Raw genomic sequence first — 22,478 nt, forward strand, 5'->3', positions numbered from 1 at the left:
TAGATCGGCTATTTTAGCAAAGAGGTTTGATGTAGAGGGAAAAGGAGCAGATCAAGTAGGCTACGTACAATTATTTAGGGCAGAGATCTTCAACAGGGGGTCCGTGACCCCTAGGGGGTCCGCGGAGGTACTGCAGGGGGTCCGCGAAATTGTTGTTTGATTAAACAATATTTTTGTTTGATTTTTTTTGATTTTTTTTTTACCTTTTATCCCCCAAAATGTCAAATTGTCTTTAAACATAGCATGAATCCATAGCAAACAGATAAATGGAGGCACAATGCACAATAACATGGTATGTTTATACATATTTTGTAGAGAATTTTTATTTTGCACACCTACTGGGGCAGGTGCGTAGGAGCAGGCAATATAAAACACAATTGTATACATAAATATACAATGTATGTGGTAGCCTCGTAGGGTAGGGGTCCCTGCTCCATCTCCCCATCAGTTTGGGGGTCCCTGGCCTGAAAAGGTTGAAGACCCCTGATTTAGGGTTTTTAAGTGGTTAACTGTCTGAAAATACACATCAACATGAATCCAACAGTGATGATATTGCTGTCAAGTCTATGAAGCTATCTATGAAATCTATGAAAAAGTTTAATCTGCACACAATGTTATACAATAAGTAGTGGGGGTCCCTGCTTCATCTCAGCTAAGGGGTCCTTGGCCTGGAAAACGTTGAAGACCCCTGCATTAGGGCATTAAATGAGACATATAATTGTGCGCTTGTTATGAGCTTGTAGATCTGCCATTTTTTAATTATAATAATAACACCTGTGTGTGTGTGTGTGTGTGTGTGTGTGTGGGGGGGGGGGGGGGTCCTGACAACCGGACAGCGTGGATACCAGCCTGCAGACACCAGTAGCAGGTATGTCTTGTCTTGTGTTGTATTGTATTATATCACATCTTGTATTTCATTTCTAACGCTTACTGGTCCATTTGGTTCCAGAGCAAAATTTCCATTTAGGATCAATATATTTGTAAGTCAAGCTTTTCACACATGAATGCAATAAAAATCCATTCTCATGACATTGACATTTTATGAGCAAAACGTCACGTTTGTCTGCTTATTGCAGTACACCAACCTCACCAAGTCAAATGTACTTCTGTGTGCAAGACGGTGTACATAGAAGAATAAATAATTCAGATTTTATGTGTGATGTTCAAAATAGACTGATGAAAATCTAATATTTTATATGTACATATCCTTTTTGCATTCAGGGCCTGCTGCTTGTCCTCTGACGAACAGATGTACATCTCGTTTCTCCTCTCACACCAGAGAGCACCTACCAGGCGCCTACACTCATCCCAGCCACCTAGTAGATGTTCTGGAGCAGGACGTTGTGTGACGTTGTCCCTGCCTCTCCTCAAGCCTAACTGCACCCCCAACCCCACATAATTATGACTGACATGGTTCTATGGCTGTAGGAACAGTGTGTGTGATTGCAGGAACAACATGAGAAACATTATTCTACCAATCACATAGTAAAATCCTCAGTGTTAAAGGGATACTTCACTTTCACATAAAATAAACATTAAAAATAAATATTTAAAAAAAATGAAAGAAGTTATGGCAAAATAAAGGCCCCCTCACACATTAGTAGGACACTCTAATGCGTGAGGGGGCCGTGATTTTTCCATTACTTTTTTCATTTATTTTTAATATTTTTTAAATGTTTATTTTATGTGAAAGTGAAGTATCCCTTTAAACTATAAGTGTGTGTTTAATTGTAACCCAGTGTACCTGTAACGGGTGCATTTGGTTACATTTGTACACTCTTGGTTAAATTAACACTGAGGATTTTACTATGCAGGAGGTGTGAAGCTGATGAAAATAATACACATTACATGCCTTGCATTTGAGTTCAACTTTGGTGAAACATTAATTTTGCCAAGGCAGGCTTGGCCAGAACCTCCATCCAAATTTGATGATGGAGAGGGCCATTATATTTCCACACTGACTCCAGAGAGCCACATTGCATATACTGTCGGGCAGTCACCTCTTATCTCCATATTTTAACTTTTTTCGTAAATTGATGCTGTACTTCGCCATTCTATGTCACACAAAAGTAGCAAAAATAGCCAATCTACAAGCTACATTGGACACAAAAAAAGACAATAATATTGTAATACTAGTCACTAATATAGACTGAAGTAATTAAAGTGGGTCATGTTTGCATGTTTGGAATTGTAACAGCTTAAATCAATCAGTATTCTGATATTAAGTGAACAGTATACATGACTGTTACCATAGCCTTGTATTGGTGCATTTGTCTCCAGGGGGATACACCACAAATGAGCACATGAGCCAAGCTATCACGCCAGTGTATTTGAATAAATTAATAGGCTTGTATTTGTATTTGCAGTCAGATCACCTTACCACTATTTTTTGGGAAAAGACAAGACGACTAATAACAGAACTAATGCAAAACATGGTTATCAATTATGTAGTAATTGATAACCATGTAGGTTATTCATACTGAAATGTTGTTGTATTATAATACTGTATATTGAATTTTCCCCTCTGGGAGTCAATAAAGGTGCACCTTATGTTATCATATAATTGTGTCTTGAAATATAAATCTGTAATTCACTGCTATACATTGTACAAATATACAAGTTAATGAGCTGTGTTCTGACCTGAAAGGTTAACATGATGGGAACATAGATTGAAAAAGCAATTTCTACAATGCACATACAGTAAGTAAAGAGACCAAAACATATTTTGTTTTGTACTAAGAATGTTGAAAACCAAATCAATTATCAGTACCAGATTAATAAGGCTAACATCCTCTAGGTCAGTGGTTCTCAAACTGGGGGTCGGGACACCCAGGGGGATCCCCAAATTATTTTGGGGGGTCCCCAGATGATTAAAAGAACCCCCCCCCCTATTCTGGGGGGAACATTTGCAGAAAATAGCAGATCTACAAGCCAACAACACGTGCTGCAACCCCTTGTGGGCATGTAGATCTGCTCTGTTGAAAATAGCCAATCTTCAAGCCAACAACACAGCGCTGCGACACGTGGGCTTGTAGATCGGCTATTTTCGGTTAATAGGTTTGGTGTAGAGGGGAAAAAAGAGCAGACAAAGTACTGAGGGTTAATGTCTGAAAATACACATTAGCATGACTCCAACATATGAATAGAAAAGATATGTAAACAGATAAAGAATATTAATTTCCACAACACTGATGAGTGCTGTAAAACAAGTCTATGAAGCTATCTATGAAATGAATGAGTTTAATCTGCAACTCAATTTAATTTTTACTACAATATGTAGTGGGGGTCCCTGCTTCATCTCTCTCTCAGCTAAGGGGTCCTTGGTCTGAAAAACAGAGTCTATACGTGGTCCATTTCTTTTTCCATCTATGAACTTATAGATCTTCTATTCTGCTGAATGTTTGCCTAGGTCACATGGGGTCATTGGGGGAGACACCAAGCTAGATGACTCATCTAATACCCAAGACCAATCAGCAGTGGTCATGGAGGAATTGGTAATTGGCATCACAACAAGACTCCAACCTAGACGTTCAACCAATAGTGTCCAGGAGAATTACCCTCCCATACGCCCCATCCCCGCTCGCTCGCGGCAGCGAACACTGCAGGAGGGTTTTTTCTCCCCCCTTTTTTATCTCTCCTCACCTTAATGTTGGTGTATTCCACAATATTCCACAACATTCCGCAAAAAAACAACAACAGACAGACAGACAGACAGACAGACAGACAGACATAGATATACAGCAGACAATCTATGTCTGTCTGTCTGTCTGTCTGTTTATTCTTTTCACAAAATAATGTAGTGTATACAGTAGCTATAGCTAGGTTGCCTGAGTTCACTCTACCGTTCAATTAATTGCTTTTCATTTGAAGTTAGGAAAATAATAATCTCTCAAGTGTTACTTCCTATTATAGATTATGCTGATGTTGTGTATGCAGAACACCACAGAACCTCATCTTAAGCCTCTTAATGTTTTATATGACTCCTTGTGCCGGTTTGTCTTGAGGTCTATATGGAACTCATCACTGCCTCATGTTCACCTCACTCAATTGTTTATGCTTCTAAATTGACTGTACCTGTAGGGATATATACACTGATAGTAGTTGCACTGTGCCCTTCCTTCTCTTCTGTTGTTTAACAGCTGATGATGTGGTGTTGGTTGGTGGGGTGGGTGGAAGAGGGTGAGCAAGCTATCTGTGTTTGAATGTATCTGTATACTTGTATTGTATGTGTGTATCTGTCTGTTGTTAATGTTTTTATGGGACCCCCTCGAAAATGAGATGCTGCACCCCAAAGGGCTATCCCTACAATAAAAACCTGAACAAATCTGAATATCTATCATGGTGTCACAGTGCTTATTTACAGCTAATAAACACAGGTTGCTGTTTCACCATGTTGATATGTGACATGACATCATGCTAATTTCTAACTGAGCATTTATTGTGTGATACACCAACATTAAGGTGAGGAGAGATTTTGTTACTGTGCTAAAAAAAAGCCTAACCAATTTATACATTTCCTGTAAGCTTGTCTAGTTTTAATCGTTGATATATTATTGTGATAGCTATAGCCTATAACAAGGGTTCCCAAACATTTCAGGCCGTGACCCCCCAAAATAATCCCCCAAAAAAGGAGTTGAGATGTTAAATTTAGTTTGACTCGGCTCCACAGATAAATACATTGCAAAAATAGCAGATCTACAAGCTCAAAACACCTCACATTTGTGAGCTTGTAGATCGGCTATTTTCACAATGTTTGCCTCTTTCTTAGGTCATATTTGACAATTTGTATAGTTTTATTTTATAATATTATAATATTTTTTATAGTATATATTTTTTTTAACTTTTTTTCGATTTAGAGGTATTAAAAAGGTCTTAAAAGTCCTTAAACTATCACTTTAGAAATGTGAAGATACCCTGTATACGCTTATACTGTATTTGACTGACTGACTGACTGACTGACTGACTGTACATGGGAAATTAGGGCACAGCAGGTGAACATACTTAGAGGTAATCGGCGCACTGCACAGAGACCGAGGAGTTTTATTTATTTTAAATGTATATTCAAAATAATTAAGTAGCACAATTTCAAGGCACAAATTAGAGCACAAGCACAAAAAATGAGATTTATACAGGGGCCAGTTTCGAATTGCAGCCACCTAAGTGCTCTTTTAGAGCGGTTTTATAGATAGATATATCTGTCCATCTGTCTAACATTGATGTAGCCATAATGTTATATTATAATCATGTATGTATATATATATATATATATATATATATATATATATATATATATATATATATATATATATATATATATATATATATATATATATATATATATATATATACTCAAGTACTGTACTTAATTTACAATTACAATTTTGAGGTATTTTTACTTTACTGTATTTCCAGTTTGCAGTTTGCAGTACTTTTACTTCTACTCCACTACATCTCAGAGGCAAATATTGTACTTTCACTCCACTACAATTATTTGAAAACTTTAGTTAGGCCTACTAGTTACTTTGCAGATATACATTATTATATTATAAAACCATACATTAAACATTTAAGCCCTATTGTATACACAATGGTGCCTCCTGCTGGATTGTGTAATAACTGCAGCCCACGGGAAGGGGTGGGGGGCTGATACACACGACGCACTGTTTACACGCGACACACTGTTTACACGCGACACACTGTTTACACGCGACACACTGTTTCTGCAAGTGACGCTAGCCTCAGATTGGACAAAACTACGTCACAAATGACACGCGGCCACAAGCTGAAAAAGAGGAGTCACACATGTGTAATGTGTGCGTCACTTGTAGAAGGCAATGCACACATGTGTATAAATCAGATCCACAAGCGTATATTGCGTCACTTGTAAAGGCATCAGATCCACAAGCATATATTGTGCGTCGTAGTTACAGAGCTCGATTTTTTTTTAACTTGCAGATACCAGAAAACACGAGTGAAGCAGTCAAAACATTTGTGAATTCATTTGCGAGTTATTAGCCATAAAGATTATTTGCCAGGTGTAAATTACAGAGTTGGAGAGGGAGGAATTGGACATTATTGCGCACATAAAAACATGTAACATAACATGTAAAAAGCAGGCGACAAATGTGCAAATAATAACTACAGAGCTTGACTTTTTACAGAGCTCGATTTTATATTTACAATGCTGATTTTTTTGTGTGATCACAGTACAGAATAGAAGAGACGAATGCATAATATTTGCGACGTTAATAAATATACGACTGACGAATGCAAAATATTTGCGACGTTAATAAATATACGACTGACGAATGCAAAATATTTGCGACGTTAATAAATATACGACTGACGAATGCATAATATTTGCGAGGTTAGAAAAAATCTTTGCAGATAATAAAGTCCAATATTATCTTCCATAAAAACTAACAATATCCTTCTCTCCCTTGTGAAGACTGGAGAGAGAGAGAGAGAGAGAGAGAGAGAGAGAGAGAGAGAGAGAGAGAGAGAGAGAGAGAGAGAGAGAGAGAGAGAGAGAGAGGGGAGGGGAGGGGGGGAGAGAGAGGGGGGAGGGGGGGGAGAGATACAGACAGACAGACAGATATCTGATGGTTGCAGTACAGCAATACTGTATGTGCAAACAGCAGCAATGCATGTGTATTCCTGCACTATCTGCACCCTATACTGATCTCAGTACAGAACAGAATTTTTAATATTTGTGTTTTTATTAGGGCCTGAGCACTGCACCAGAGTGAAGCCCTATTTAATCAGAATCAGAATCACCTTTATTGTCACATCACAGGTTTATAGTTGTAAAACAGTAGGTAAAATGTATGCAAGCTCTATCGTTTTAGTTGTTTCCAGAAAGAGAAAGAAAAGGGGGGCAGGGGGAGCAAGGGGGAAAGAATGGAAACAAAAACAAAGGTATCTACATACAGTATTTACACATAGCATATGCATCCATGCAGTATGTATGAGGTTAGACATAAGGTGCATGAGCATAGCAGCAGGTACAGTATTGTTGTTCATGATATAGCTATTAAGGTGCAAGAGGAATATCAGCGTGTTGTACATGAGATTAAGGTGCAGATTAACTGTATAAAAGACCTTTTTTTCTCGGACACGCCCCCCTGTTTCTGCTCTAACATGTATCTCACACTTTCCTGTTTACACACCTGTTTGCACACCTATTCACTGGTGTGTCGGTAGCATGTGTGCAATTGTTTTTTTGTTTTGTTTTTTCCTTCAATGTCATTCAAATGGGAACATTAATTAACTCATGGGTCTTCAACAGGGGGTCCAAGACCCCTAGGGTGTCCCCAGAGTTTCTACAGGGGGATTGCCAAATCTTTGTGTGATAGGAACTTTTTTGTTTACGTTAACCACTTGAATCCTATTTAGGGGGAAACATTTGCAGAAAAGAGCAGATCTACAAGCTTACAACCCATCGCAGCATGATGCGTTTTGAGGCTATTTTCGGCAAGGAGGTTTGGTGTAGAGGGGGAAAAAGCAGACCAAGTAGAGGGCCAAAGGTCAAGTTTACTAAAAATGTAGGGTTTATGTGGTTAAATGTCTCAAAAATACAAATCAACATGAATCCAACACCTTATTAGAAAATATGACGGGTAACAGAACCGACCTTTTTTTTTCTCTTCACAACACTGATGATAGTACAGTCAAACATGAATCTATCTTAAATCTACACAATCTTATAGAAAATGTAGTGAAGGTCCCTGCTTCATCTCTCTCTCAGCTAAGGGGTCCTTCGTCTGAAAAACGTTGAAGACCTCTGAATTACACTATGTGATAAGGGAAGGTGTTGTGAAACCTGGGAGGTATATGTAACGAAATGGCTGAAATAACGTACAGCAAAATGTGTTCATACTCTGTGGTGGTAAGTGTGTGTGTGTGTGTGTGTGTGTGTGTGTGTGTGTGTGTGTGTGTGTGTGTGTGTGTGTGTGTGTGTGTGTGTGTGTGTGTGTGTGTGAGAGAGAGAGAGAGAGAGAGAGAGAGAGAGAGACTGCAGTGATGTGGAAACAGTTGCACTTTCTAACTTCCTAACTGCCAACTGTCCCAAGACATATTCACACATCCCACAAATTATAGTCACCCAAAACAATAGTTATAAAACATGACTAACTAAAACATTCATATCTGCTGGGTGAAGTACAGCAATATGCAAACACAGCAGCAAGATAAGTGAGCTGTTGTGACAGGAAAAGGACATCCATACAACCTGTGTATTCCTGCACTATCTGCACCCTACTGATCTCTGTATATAAGGCCCGTAGGGCCGTGGTCCCCTTTTGTTAGGTTTTATTCTTCCGCCGTTTTCCACATATTAGCCTATAACCATGCTGTCGGTTTTTACAAAATTCAGCAATATGGTAGAGGGCTATGTCAAAGGGCCAAAGGGTGGCGCAGTAGCAATCAATTGAAACATGCAAACTTTGAACAGGTATAGCTCATGAACCGTTTGACCAACAGCAATAAAACTTCAATACACTTGTCTCTCTCCTCATGAGGAAAATAATTGTCACTTTGACCTATGACCTTTAGATTTCCCAGCATTCTTTAATTCTATGAAAAACTGTTCAAATCTATTTAAGAAAAAAACCTTTCTCTCAAACTTAAGTCTCTGGATCCAATGTATTTCATTAGATCTGTGCATTATTTTATGGTTAAATATTGCAGGGTTTATATGTATTGCCCCTTATGTCGCTATATTTACTGTTGACTATGCTATTTTATTTCTATGCCCCCCAACTGCTTTTCTACACACATAAACAACGACTCATCATGTCTACACACTCATCAGAAGATGAAAAAACAATCCTAGAGGCTAAAAGCCTGACTAAGGACACCTAGAGACTGACATTTCATCCAATGTCCTCTGGAAGCAGACAGATTTCTTCCACCAAAGTAGAGACTGCAGCTTTTAAATCCAAGAAGGCAATTATCCTGCTGTCCTCAACTAAAGACGGTCAATAATGCTGTACATCTATACTATTCACTTCTATGCAGCACACTGTTGAAGAGTTGCTAAATATTGTCACAAACCCAGGTGTAGTGAGTAAGAAAACGAGAGTCCACACGTGAATTTTCTGGAAAAAATAGATCTCCACCAGGTCAGATATTGTGGGCCTGTCAGGAACAGGAGGTGTTCGACCCATATGCAGTGGTGTTAAGTAACTAAGTACATTTACTCAAGTACTGTACTAACTACAATTTTTAGGTACTTTGACTTTACTGGAGTATTTCTAATTGTCTATACCTTTACTTCTACTCCACTACATCTCATAGGCAAATATTGTACTTTTCCTCCACTACAATTATTTGAAAACTTTAGTTACTAGTTACTTTGCAGATATAAATTACATCATACACCCACTTTAATTAACCACCCATTTTATACCTAGGCTATTTGAAAATAGCCGATCTACAAGCTCACCACACGCCGCGATGAGTTGTGAGGTTGTAGATCTGCCATTTTCAAAGATTTTAGTACATTTTTATACCAATACTTTAGTACTTTTACTCAAGTAAGTACATTTTTAATTCCAGACTTTTACTAGTAACAGAGTACTTCTACATTGCAGTATTGATACTTTTACTTAAGTAAAACGTTTTAATACTTTCCACCACTGCCCATATGCAGGAACTCAGAACTCACATCAAACCCAGGAGACAACGTAGATGCAGTTGACAAGGACTTTACTAAGACACAACTTACAATACACTTTAACAACTAACACACACCCAACAGCACATTCACAATAAAACGACACGAGCAGCATGCACACAGTAGAATACACACAACACTAGAACACTCAAACTAATGACATACAAACAAGACCTGACACTACAAGTAAGACCCAGCATCACAGAATAAAGTCACAGACAGTTTTAAATAGTCTCTGGAGCTCGTCACCCAACCAGACTCAGCTGGTCCTCACAGGTGACGACACTCAGGGCAAATGGACCTTTCTAGGTCCTGGGGAGAAAGGAGAGGAGATTGGCCGAGGGGAAAATAGGAGCAGGGCAAAGTCACAACAGGGCAAAACTGCAAAACTGTCAGGGAAGGGGGACACACAGCAGGGACAGATGAGTGTGACAGGGTTAGCAATGCAATGTTACAGATGTCTGTTGGAACCAGCTTGATAACTGATCTATCCTGATGTTTGCAAATGACTCAGTTATGTATAATCAGTTTCCTTCATGAGGATAAATCAAGTCATGATGACCTTGTGATTATGTATTTTCTAAACTGGTGCAAAAACTCTTTCCTTCAATTCTCTTCACTGTCCTACTTCTACTTAGAACCATCAACATTGAGGGTCAGGAGTTTTTTTTACAATATACACCTTGGGTTAAATAGATATAAAAATATAAAATAAAACAAAAACTCACTTTTTAATGTATTACTGAATTAGTTTGTAGGAGAGGTCAACCATGAATTTTCTGCCTAAGGTTTCGCACACACACACACACACAATTAACCCATTAAGACTTGAGGCCAATTCTACAAATAATGTCCAAAACGGTTACTTTTCAGGATTCAAATAAAAAAACAGCAAAAGTATCAGATCTACAAGCTCAAAACACACAAGCTTGTGGATCTGCTAGGTTGTAGTGTGATCAAGTAGGGACGTTCATTTACGAAAACACACAAGTTAGAATATGGAGAGGTTTCTGCCCAACAGCAACGAAATGAAAAGTTTTCTGAAAAACATAATGTTGCTATAAATATATAAATATAGCTAAAATCTAAAATGATACTAGTTTTAATGGGTTGATAAAACAATAGCCTAGTCCTGTTTTCTCATATTTCTATCATTGAGAGAACATGTCTGATCATTGCAAAGCTGAAAAACATGAACTCACACGCATGTTCACACACACTTTTAGTTTAGTTGAATCCAATGTCCACATGTGGTAGTGATGCCATAATTTGCAATACCGCCACCAAGTGGTTAAATATCACCACCACTGAAATAATATAAAGAGAGGCAGGTTTTGAAACAATATAAGTCCAATTTTACCCATGAAATAAGAAATATAAATATACCTGTAATTGAGCTCATTAGACCCTCATCAACAAGACAAATATTCAGCTGAATTGCAACATCCATCCATGTATAAATTAAACTATAACTTTTCACTTGTTAAGGTATTCTTTTCACATTCTTGCATTTTTTAAAAACATGGTAAAGGTTAAATTCTCAGTTGATTCACACTTAACGATCCCTCTTGGGAAGACACATAGATACAGTATAATATACATCACCTGGCCGATGGCGGTACAGTACCACATCTACATATAAAGTATATACATATACCATATATTATGTGCACAAAACAGCACAGTACAGATCTGTCATACTTACTTTTTTGTGTTAATGTTATTATATCTGATGGGCAGTGGAAACATCATACATGGAAAGAGCTTTTTTGAGTGTATGTGGCATTTGAGAAAACTGTTCTGTTTCCCAACAGGGCCTGGTTGATTTCTTGATGGGAAAATATCAGCCTCAGTGAACTGCCCAGAAATCCAACCATGATCTGTTTTAACATATAATATTGTTGCTGTCGGGCAGAAACCTATCTTCATATGTTTTTGTTAAATAATGCCCTACTTGATCATACTGCAGCGTCACACTAAAGCATGAAAAGTAACAGATCTACAAGCTCAAAACGTGTCGCGAAGCGATGTGTTTTGAGCTTGTAGATCTGCTACTTTTCATGCTTTAGAACTTAAATCCTGAAAAGTAGCAGTTTTGGACATATGAGGTTTCCACCCGACAGAGACAATATAATAAAGATAAAATGAACTGTCCATGGTTTCTTTCCTTTCATTCATGCACAAAGTATGTGCATTGTCCCTTTATAATGGGGAAATTAAATTCCCAGATAATTCTAAAGCGCCATTATCAAGAAATGTCAAATGGAGATGGAGCATTACTTGGGATATTACTGTATAGATTAATACCATGTCCATTCTAAGTTTAATTTCATACTAGGCTACATGTTGGCTTTTCAAAAATGTAGGCCTACTACTTTTAATTATACATTTTTATATTGTGTATGTATTTCTTACACAAGTTGGTCGCTCATCTTCCTGGGGTCCACACAAAAAATGTCAACAATAAAAACAGACAATAGTTAAAATCATGCAAAACAGACAAAATATAGTGATCGGCAAAAAGTGAAGTCACTAACACCGAATATTATAATCATAATACAAAATATACACAAGAAAAATCTAATATTCCAAATAATGAAAAACTACATCTACCGTATGTAGGTCATCTATGTAGGTTTTGTCAATTTATGTTTAAGTAACTTTCTAAAAGAAAATCTACCTCTGTAGTGTCTGACGTTTGTAGGGAGCATATTACAAGCAGAAGCAGCTTTATAAGAAGCAGCTTTTATTAGTTAAGCTTTTATAAGTTGTCAGCAATGTTCCCTCTAAAAAAAAAATCGGTCTGAGCAAACACTCAAACCCCCTGAGCGGACTTCAGCAACTACTGAGCAACATTTAACGTGTACACATTGACACCAACTGTCCAACCGATAATGAGTTATGGCTTAAGAATCTAATTACAGAAGTAATTTCAGTAAAAAAGTACTATATCTAGGTCAGTTACAATGAAAACTATAGTTTTTTGCTAATCCATTACATGTATTTGTATTATATGTGAACACATGTAGCCTATAGTGACATGCTGACATGTTGACAACAAGAGGGAACAAGTTAATAATCAATGAAGAGAACAAGTGCAAGGTTCTTACTCCAAATAAGTAATCAAGTAATAGTGTCAAAAAGGTGCAAGAGCAAGGCATAACATGTATATTGTATGCCTTTGACAACAGTATCAAAAGTAGGGATGTCCCGATCCGATATTTCAGCAATGCATAAAGAAAACATTGAAGTTGTCCCGTATAGGTTTTTTTGTTGTATTCAAACGACAGTATCCAACATGGTCATGGATACCTTTATATGGCTTTTTTTTTAATGTATAAGTCAGATTAGTGCAGCATTGGTTGCATTGGTAAACTAAATTAATATTTGTATAGCCTAGTGGTGCAGCACAAAATAACCATGTAAACAAAATATCAAATTTAAATATAGTGTCTTGAACAAACTAAAATATGTTTAAAACCTCAGCAACAAAATAACTCTTCATCTAAGAAGTAGCATGTTAGGTTGTGTGATGTTAGGTTTTCAATTTAGTTAGTGGGTGCCAGGACTCAGGAGTGGTCATTTGAATGGGTCCCAGGGACATTTTGTGATTCTATGAGTCCTAATAAAAATAAAAATGTTTATGTAACTCTTTTTTAACGAGGCAATGTTGCGAGCAGTCTAAAACGTGAGCGATTGCAATGTGTAGTCATGTGTCTGTCACACACTGAGGCGGGTGCGCGCACACACTCGCACCCACAGAGACACAACGTGCAGGCTGCCTGCAGCAGCGTGGACTGACAGACTTTTTTGTGAGAAAATGATTTTTTTAAACACAAAGATTTCTGTGCGTGACAGATTTCAGATGTGCCCGTGAACGTTCGGCCGTGTGAGCGCATGAGCACACGCTACAGGGAACATTGATCCTAGGCTAGTAAAAATGTGGGAAAAAGGTGGGTCATGGGTCCCAGGCCGAGAAGTAGCCAAATCAGTTTGTTTTGAGAGGTGTGAGCGCTGACCAACACCAAGAGGCAGAGAGGCTAAAGTTTCAAAAGCAAAGTCTTTTATTCTTGGGACATTTAACAAAGGCGGGGGGGGGGGGGGGGGGGGGGTTAATGCAAAACAAACTCAAATCTTCTTCCCCAATGGGGCGTTTGAAACAGTCCTTTTTCCTGTTTAGCATGAATCTCCGGAGGTTGCCTACAGGAGGAGAGACAACACTGATTAGAATAAACCCATAACCATCAACAACTATCTAAGAACAGTGGAGTGTGTTTGCAGCTTACCGCCAACGCTGCTTTCCTCTCCCAGGAGTATGAGCCTCTGACCGAGCAGGGTGGCCTCAGTCTTAACCCTGGCTGATCAGTACACAGGTGTCGTCACTTGCTTGAGTAGACACAGCAGTCATCATTTCAGACTGATTGAGGAGGTACCGGGGAATGTACCGCCCCTCAAATCACCCTGCCCAGGGTCAGAGAGCTCCACTTACCTCTGGGAGGACACATGTCAGGGCGAGCCCACAGTGACACTCCACAGAGGTTTGAAGTTTAGTCTTTAGTGACATCTGCATGATGATGCAGTCTGCTCAATGATGATGAGTCAAATCATGACCCCGTGGTTGATTATATTTTTCAAACTGATGCAAAAAGTCATTCCCTTAACTCAATTCGAGAAAAGACATTAACTTCAGACGCCATCCTCCTCCAGCCATGAGGTGGAACTTGATGTCAGCTATAAATATGTTTCCAATAAACATTGGACAGATGACATATCCTGACACTATAGCGAAGTGAACAACATTTTGGTCATTTTGGTCAACATATATTTCACACTTACTGTATTAGGCCTACTGCCAGTAAAGTTTGCCTTTCTTATTTTAAATGTTTACATTATGTTTACATTATACAGCATTTAGATTTTTTTTATACTCTTTTATGTTCTAATAACATGGGTGATACGTGGGGTTTTGCTGTGTGTTGCTATATAGTGGTTAAGGTAGCTTTAACCCATTAAAACTGGGAAAGCATCTGTCATTTTAGATTTTAGCGCTCGCTATTCAAAAATAGCAGATCTACAGTATAAGCACACAGAGTGTCACTTTGTGGCACATTGTGAGCTTGTACATCTGCTATTTAAAAATATATATATATATATATATCTTGAAAGTGTTTGAAACAAATCTTCTCTTCGGGGGGGTGGGGGGTCCCTGACACAACACATTTGCAGATGGGGGTCTGCAAATTCATACAATTTGGGGGTCCTTGGCACAGAAAAGTGTGAGAACTACTGATTTAGAAGGCATTTGTAGAATTGGCCTCATGTCTTAATGGGTGAAGACAATAAGTAATAGACGCAATAATGTCCAGGTTCACAGACAGGTTATTTATTATTATTAGGGCTTGAGCACTGCACAGTGCGAAGCCTTATTGAAATTGCAAAGATTATTATTCTTTGCAATAATTAATCGCCTTTTTGAGCCGCTAAACGTACTAAACGTGCGCAACTTTGCACACACATCACAAGTGGCGAAAATGCATGTCAATAACAGCCCCAAAAGTCATACTGAAGGAATAGCCTAAACATAAATAAACATTCACACGAGATGTGAAGTGGGTGTTTATCACCTTAGTTTACTTTCAGAGGGGAAAAGTATTCCATGCAATATGCCTTTCAACTCTGTGAGGAGAAAACCAAAGTGAATGATGACAGATAATTGTGTGTAATATATCACTTGTTTATGTGTTTTTACCAAAGGTGACTCATTGAGGTGTTATGGAATTAGCCTGGAGGTATGAGTGTCTGTCTGTTTAGATATAGGCTACTGTGTCTGAGCATGCATGTTGTTGTTGAAGGTTGTGTATGCTCTCACGCAATGCCAATACAATCAAAACAAATACCTGATGATCCAGCGGTTCTGAAAACTATAGTGGGGTCGTTGGGGTTTGGGGGTTGGGGTTTTATGCCTTTAATTATAGAGGGATAGGGAAAGTAGGCTGACAGGAAATGGGGAGAGAGATGTGGGGGTGACACGTAGCAAAGGTCGTCAGGAACGGGAGTCGAACCCTTGACACGCTGTCAGGCTGTCATTGCAATCCAGGGTGCCTGGACCGTCACGCTACGGCACAAGCCAAGGAGATTTTTTTTAATCAAGAAATGATGAATGTGACTGTGATGAATGCGATTAGTGTTCATTTGGGGTCGCCAAAAAAAATCCCTCACAATATGGGGTCGTGGTATAAAAAAGTTTGAGAACCCCTGGATTAGACGATAAGAAAAAGCTGGTAAGATTTACAGCTTTATCTCCCCTGAAACCAATAACCTGTCTCCTCCTGTCTCTGCAGTCAGGCTCAGGATATCAAGTGTTGCATGGCACACACTTCTATTCAGCTGAATGAAGGCAAGTTGGAACGTGTCCTGTTTGGCTCCCTCACAGTGAAGTGATGACACACGTGGATCAACAAAGACTATCTATAATTTATGCACAATAAATGACAATGCGAAAATCTGAGGAAAGTATTGCAACAGCATGACTTTATCAACCTACAATGAGAGCATTATAGGTTGACTAGATACCCAAACACGATGGAACAAGACGGAGGTGGGTTCCAATTCCCTTTAGGCAAATGCCAACAGACTTATTTACTGTTGCCAGATTCCTTCTCTTATCCACCTGTGTGTGTGTGTGTGTGTGTGTGTGTGTGTGTGTGTGTGTGTGTGTGTGTGTGTGTGTGTGTGTGTGTGTGTGTGTGTGTGTGTGTGTGTGTGTGTGTGTGTGTGAATCATTTGGCCTAGATTTTCCAGCAAGACCCATTTTTGCAGCCTCACTCTTGTGTTTCGATAGCAGGTGAGTCTGTAGAATAGAGGTATTGCCTCCAGATGCTTGCACCTTACCCAGACACAGTTTACAGATAACCTCATTGACATTCTCAGGTTCCTTATCAGCATTGGGTTTAAAACCAAAATATCGCCCACTAGGCCGAGGAAGAAATGCCACCCTTTTCACATTGGCCTGTTATAGCGCCACCAGCAGGTCTAATTTAGCAGAACACCTTTTTTGAACAAAATGCCTCAAATCATGAATGCAGTGTCCGATTGTCCTGAAAGGCCTAAGAATAAATGGCACCCTTTTCACATTGGCCTATTATAGCGCCACCAGGAGGCCACAATAACGTACCTGACCTGGCGGAGACCTGTGCTCCGAGGAGCACTTTTTCTAGTTATTATTATTATTATTATTAGGGCCTAAGCACTGTACCAGTGCGGAGCCCTATTGAAATAGCAAAGATTATTCTATTGTTATTTTGAGGGCCTAAATGTACTGTCTGAACATGAATTAATGTTGTTAAAGGTTGTGAATGCTCTCACGCAATGCCAATTCAATAAGAACAAATACCTCATGATTGAGTAGACGATATGGTATAGAATTACAGCTTTATCTCCCCTGAAACCAACAACCTGTCTCCTGTCTCTGCAGGCTCATGACCTGCCTTGAGGACATCAAGTGTTGCATGATGGCACACACTTTTATACAGCTGAATGAAGGCATGTTGGAACTTGTCCTGTTTGGCTCCCTCACAGTCACCAACGGTTTTGGCAACCTGCCCACACTTGTTAAACCCAATGTGAAACACCATGGTGGGATGTTTGATTCTGTCTTTAAGTTTAACAAACAGGTAAAAGCAATAGAAAAAATCTGGCTTTTTCTAGCTTTGAATCATTTCCAAAATCAAGCCATTGTTCTCTAACGTAGACCTTGAGAAAGTTATCCATGCCTTTATATCCTTTCGCTTGGGTTACGGCAACTCCCTGTAGACAGTGGAGGCTTAATGCAAGTGGTGCTACAGCACTGTGCACCAGGGTCAGGGGGGCACCAAACGGCAGGGCAAAAGTGAAATAACTCTACAATTGGGTAAATAGTGCTGGATACCGAATCTACAGGCCCCTGGACCTGAGACCGATCACCCCCCCCCATACTTAAGCCAATAAAACAATAACAAATATATAATGCATATTTCCATGTAAATGACTGTGTCACAGCTTGCTTGTATGTTCTTTATGCACACGTTAGGAGTGATTGATACTCATTATTGTACTTTGATCGGTTTTCATGGGAGAAGAATAAATAGAAATGAAAACTATGCTCGTTAAGTCCTGCTGAGTTGGTCAGGGAGTTGGTCAGGGAGATGTGTCGGGAGATGATCAAAGAGAGAGAGAACTCCATGTGTGACGTCACCTTATTAACAGCTTATTAAGTAGCCTACACCTGGCAGGATTTGAAATAAACACCATCTGTTTACAGTAATTATTCTATGCCAGGAAATCCAGGAGAACTCAATGGATGGACAGATGAATCAAATAATAAATGAAAATAATTCAATTCACTAGACCAGAGCTGGACTGGGGGGCTCTCTATGTGGGGGCCGATTTAGTCTAATTTAATTAAGGGTTGGGCTCTGAAACAGTGGATATCAGTCGGCCCATTTTTCTAGAGGCCCCCCTGATCCTTGGGCCCCTGGGCCTGGGCCCACTAGGCCCGTTCGGGGATCCACCACTACCAAGAGCCAGAGCCTCTGCATGATGTCACAGTTATTAACTTTACATATCTTGTCACATATAAAGGGCTTAGTAATGCATGTCAATAACAGCCCCAAAAGTCATACTGAAGGAATAGCCTAAACATTCACAAACATTCACACAAGATGTGACAAGAAAGAAGCGATCATTGAAATGAGTGTTTATCCCCTTAGTTTACCTTCACAGAGGACACATATTCCATGCAATAATCAACTCTGTGGGGAGAAAACCAAAGTGAATGATCATGACAGATTTGGTGTAATGCATCACTTGTTTATGTGTTTCTATCAAAAGTGACTCATGGATATTATAAAATGAACCTGGAGCGGGGGTCATCAACAAGTCCGTACATGGACAAATGTGTCCGTGGCAAGACTTGTCTATGTCTGTGGGAATTTTTAGCAGGAGCCAGGTCCAGGCGCATACAGTACCACATGGTCTCTGATACCTGACAGCATGTCGCGGGTTCGCGTCCCGTTCCCGACGACCTTTGCTGCGTGTCACTCCCTGTCTCTCCCTCCCTGTTTCCTGTCATTCTCTACTGAACTATCAATAAAGGCAAAAAGGCCAAAAAAAAAAATCTTAAAAAAAGAAAAAAGATCACCGTAATGGAAACCACTCCTATCATTAAAGCTCCAAACCAACAAATAGTTTTGGTTTGGTGAGGTATAACTTATTCAATGTAGAAATACTCTGTTAGGGCGCGCTCCCACTGCACTTTTATTTTACCTCTGGGGCGGAATCTGCCAATGCTTTGTCAATGCAAATGCGTGGATTCTTGGAAAAAATGCACAAGCCCATGAATCCACACATTTGCATTGACAAAGCATTGGCAGATTCCGCCCCAGAGGTAAAATAAAAGTGCGGTGGGAGCGCGCCCTTACAAGTAAAAGTACGGAATTCAAAATTGCAAGCTCACAATGCGACGGATTGTGAGCTTGTAGATCGTCTACTTTTAAATGGCCGAAATGTATATAGGGTTGAATTGGTTAATGTATGTTTTGTAATAATAATCAAAATCTACAAAGTAACTAGTAACTAAAGTTTTCAAATAATTGTAGTGGAGTAAAAGTACAATATTTGCCTCTGAGATGTAGTGGAGTAGAAGTAAAAGTACTGAAAACTGGAAATACTCTAGTAAAGTAAACTCGCCTTCAGGAACTCGCCGTGCTGAGGAGAGGCACATCTCCTTGCTGCAGGCGAAGAGGCAGAAGAGGAAACTGCTTGAAGCAGCCCCCACTCCAGTACCAGACCCTTCCCCATTCATCTGCAACAACTGCAATAGAGACTGTCACTCCAGAGTGGGGCTGTACAGTCACAGTCGCCACTGCAAGAGGAATTGACCCCTCAGGCGCAACCCATCGTCATCACTGACGGACGGATGCCTATGACCTCAACATTGTGTGTGAGTAAATGTTACTTTACACCACTGCAAGCCAGCAATCCTCCCACTATAATTGACAAGCAAACTCATGGAGACGAAATTATTGCATGTGGAGGGTATCCAAGCAGACCCATGGCCCAACTAACTCCAAACTTTTCACAAAAAATCCTCAATATTCTGCCTCCCAGCATACCTGCTTCCCATACCGTTACTGTACTTGCAGGATGTACAATTATATGAAACGCATTATGCCCCAATATTTATGCAAATCACTTCGCCAGCTCGCAATTTACTTCCGGATGGTTCGTTTCACCAAACTGAGCACCTTTGCCACATCAGTCAAACGGGAAAGAAACAAGCGCTGCCGTGGTCTATGCAAACGAGCCCAAATGCGCGCCCAAATAAGACCAAAATCGATTATACAAAAGGCAGACCTGGCAACGCAGGCTACGCCAATCATGTGACAGAGATCCACAAGCTATGGGCCAGAGACCCATGTGCCAGACACCGTATCTTAGCAACAACGAAAGCGCTCACTCTCATTGGTCGTGTCATCCTGAGGCCAGTTTCCAGACAATGGCATTGGCATCGCAGAGAGCTTGCTGTCGCCATTACAGGCAGACGCAGCAACAACAGGGCTCCGTGAGAGTAGGGCGAGCTGGCTATGTTAAACATCTTATCAACAACCTGTATGAACGTTAGTCTGGTCAATGTCATCAATGCAATCTAATTAGCCTGTTGAACAGTGTTATTTTGGTGTATTTTGTGACACAATGTCACGTCCAAATGATCACTAGCTCCATAAAGAACCTCTCACTCCGCTATACAGCTCCGAGATGAGGTTCTATGTCGTTCTCATCCAGGATCGGTGGAACGTCCGCCAAGGCTCCGCTGTTTACCCTTTTGTATACATCGTATCCCAAAACTAATGGTAGATTCCAAACCGCACGGATGTTTAAGGTTTGGTCGGCTGCATAATATTTTAGGTCGGCAGCAAAACTACCCGTTTAAATCGCTTATTTAGTCAGCCTGTGGCCATGTTTTCCATTGTAGCCAAACCGGGAGCAGTACTGGCAGCGGACGTAGGGGGGTTTTCCAGGTTGAATGGGAAACATGGCCACAGGCTGACTAAATAAGCGATTTAAACGGATAGTTTCGCTGCCGAATCTATCTATCTATCTATCTATCTAACTATATATCTATCTATATCTAGCCTGTCTGTCTCTCTGTGAACACATTACTTAATAAGATGTATGATGATTCATTATATTATATGATTATTAGATAATGATTATACGTGCCCCATGATTATTATAAGATCATATATCTTAATCAAATGATATAGAGCTGAGGCCGCACGCAGCGCGGCCGAAGTTCTAGTATTGTCAATTGACAGCACTTTAAGGCCAGGAGATGGCAAGTAAACACTGTCAGACAAATTGTCTTGATCAGTTAACAACCTTGAAATTGCATAATGCGAAAGTTAAACTTTTTATGTTGTGTAGTGAAATACGTATCCTGGCACACGACGGACAGAATGGTTAAACTTTTCAAGAGCATCAATATTGCACAAATACTGTAGCACATCATGGCTTTTCTAAGGGCATGACCATCATACAGTACTGTATGTTCTACTGTATGAATTAAGAGGTTGGGGTGATCTGACAAATTGTATACTGGCCTGGGCCACATTCTACTTGGTATTGATCACTAGATCAATGCACTTCAACAGGATGCCAGTCACACTCACAGTATCCAATTTTCACCGTGACAAGGATGACATGAGAGCCATGACTTGGTTTTTGAAAATCAATGACATAAGAAACAATCTTTCAACTGGAAATGTGAGTAATTTGTCCTCCATTTAATTGAATTTTTTTGGATGTGCTACCTTTTTGGAATTTTTTTAATTCCTTTTTTTTTATATGTATACTGAATTTGGGTCTAGCACTCCACTGAGAACCCATTGTTGATGCGCAACCTCTTTTTCTTATTTAATCTTTCAACTGTATCTCCATATATATATCGGTCCTCACTGATGCTCACAACGGTACCGCTTCTGTCTACTTGCTCTATATGTCAGTCGTTCTCAAACTGTTTCGTGCCAAGGACCCCCAAATTGATATGTATGTGGCCGCGGACCCCCACCTGAAAATGTGTTGTGCCAGGGACCCCCAGAAGCAAAGATTTGTGTTAAAAAGATTGAAAGATTCTTTGCACACATTTTCAAGAATTTTCAAAAATGGCAGATCTATGAGCTTGTCCGCGCTATGAGCTTGTCTCTATAATAACCGACACGCACCCACTCACCATAGACTCTCACCATGCCACATTTAATGTCTGTCTTAGCCTCCTAGCAGTCTTAAGGTTTGTGTACGTGTGTGTGTGTGTGTGTGTGTGTGTGTGTGTGTGTGTGTGTGTGTGTGTGTGTGTGTGTGTGTGTGTGTGTTTAAATATAATAATATAAATGAACACCTATTTATTTACCTATATATTTACCTAATATGCCATATTATGTGTCTACACTATGGCATATTAGGAGTTCATTACGTATTTCTGGTAAAATTATTGATCACTTATTTTATATGTCTGTGGCAAAGATAAAATATGAATGAAAATGTCCATCACAAGCTGGCATGGTGATGACCCCTGACCTGGAGGTGTGAGAGAGTGAGTGAGTGAATGAGTGAGTGAGTGAGTGAGTGAGTGAGTGAGTGAGTGAGTGAGTGAGTGAGTGAGTGAGTGAGTGAGTGAGTATACGTGTGTTCTGTAATTAGCACACCGTTGTAGTTATATTATTATTATTATTATTATTAGGGCCCGTGCACGTGCCCTCACTCACTC

Source organism: Gymnoscopelus braueri (assembly GCF_963280865.1).
Source record: "Gymnoscopelus braueri genome assembly, chromosome: 17".
NCBI classification, from domain to species: domain Eukaryota; kingdom Metazoa; phylum Chordata; class Actinopteri; order Myctophiformes; family Myctophidae; genus Gymnoscopelus; species Gymnoscopelus braueri.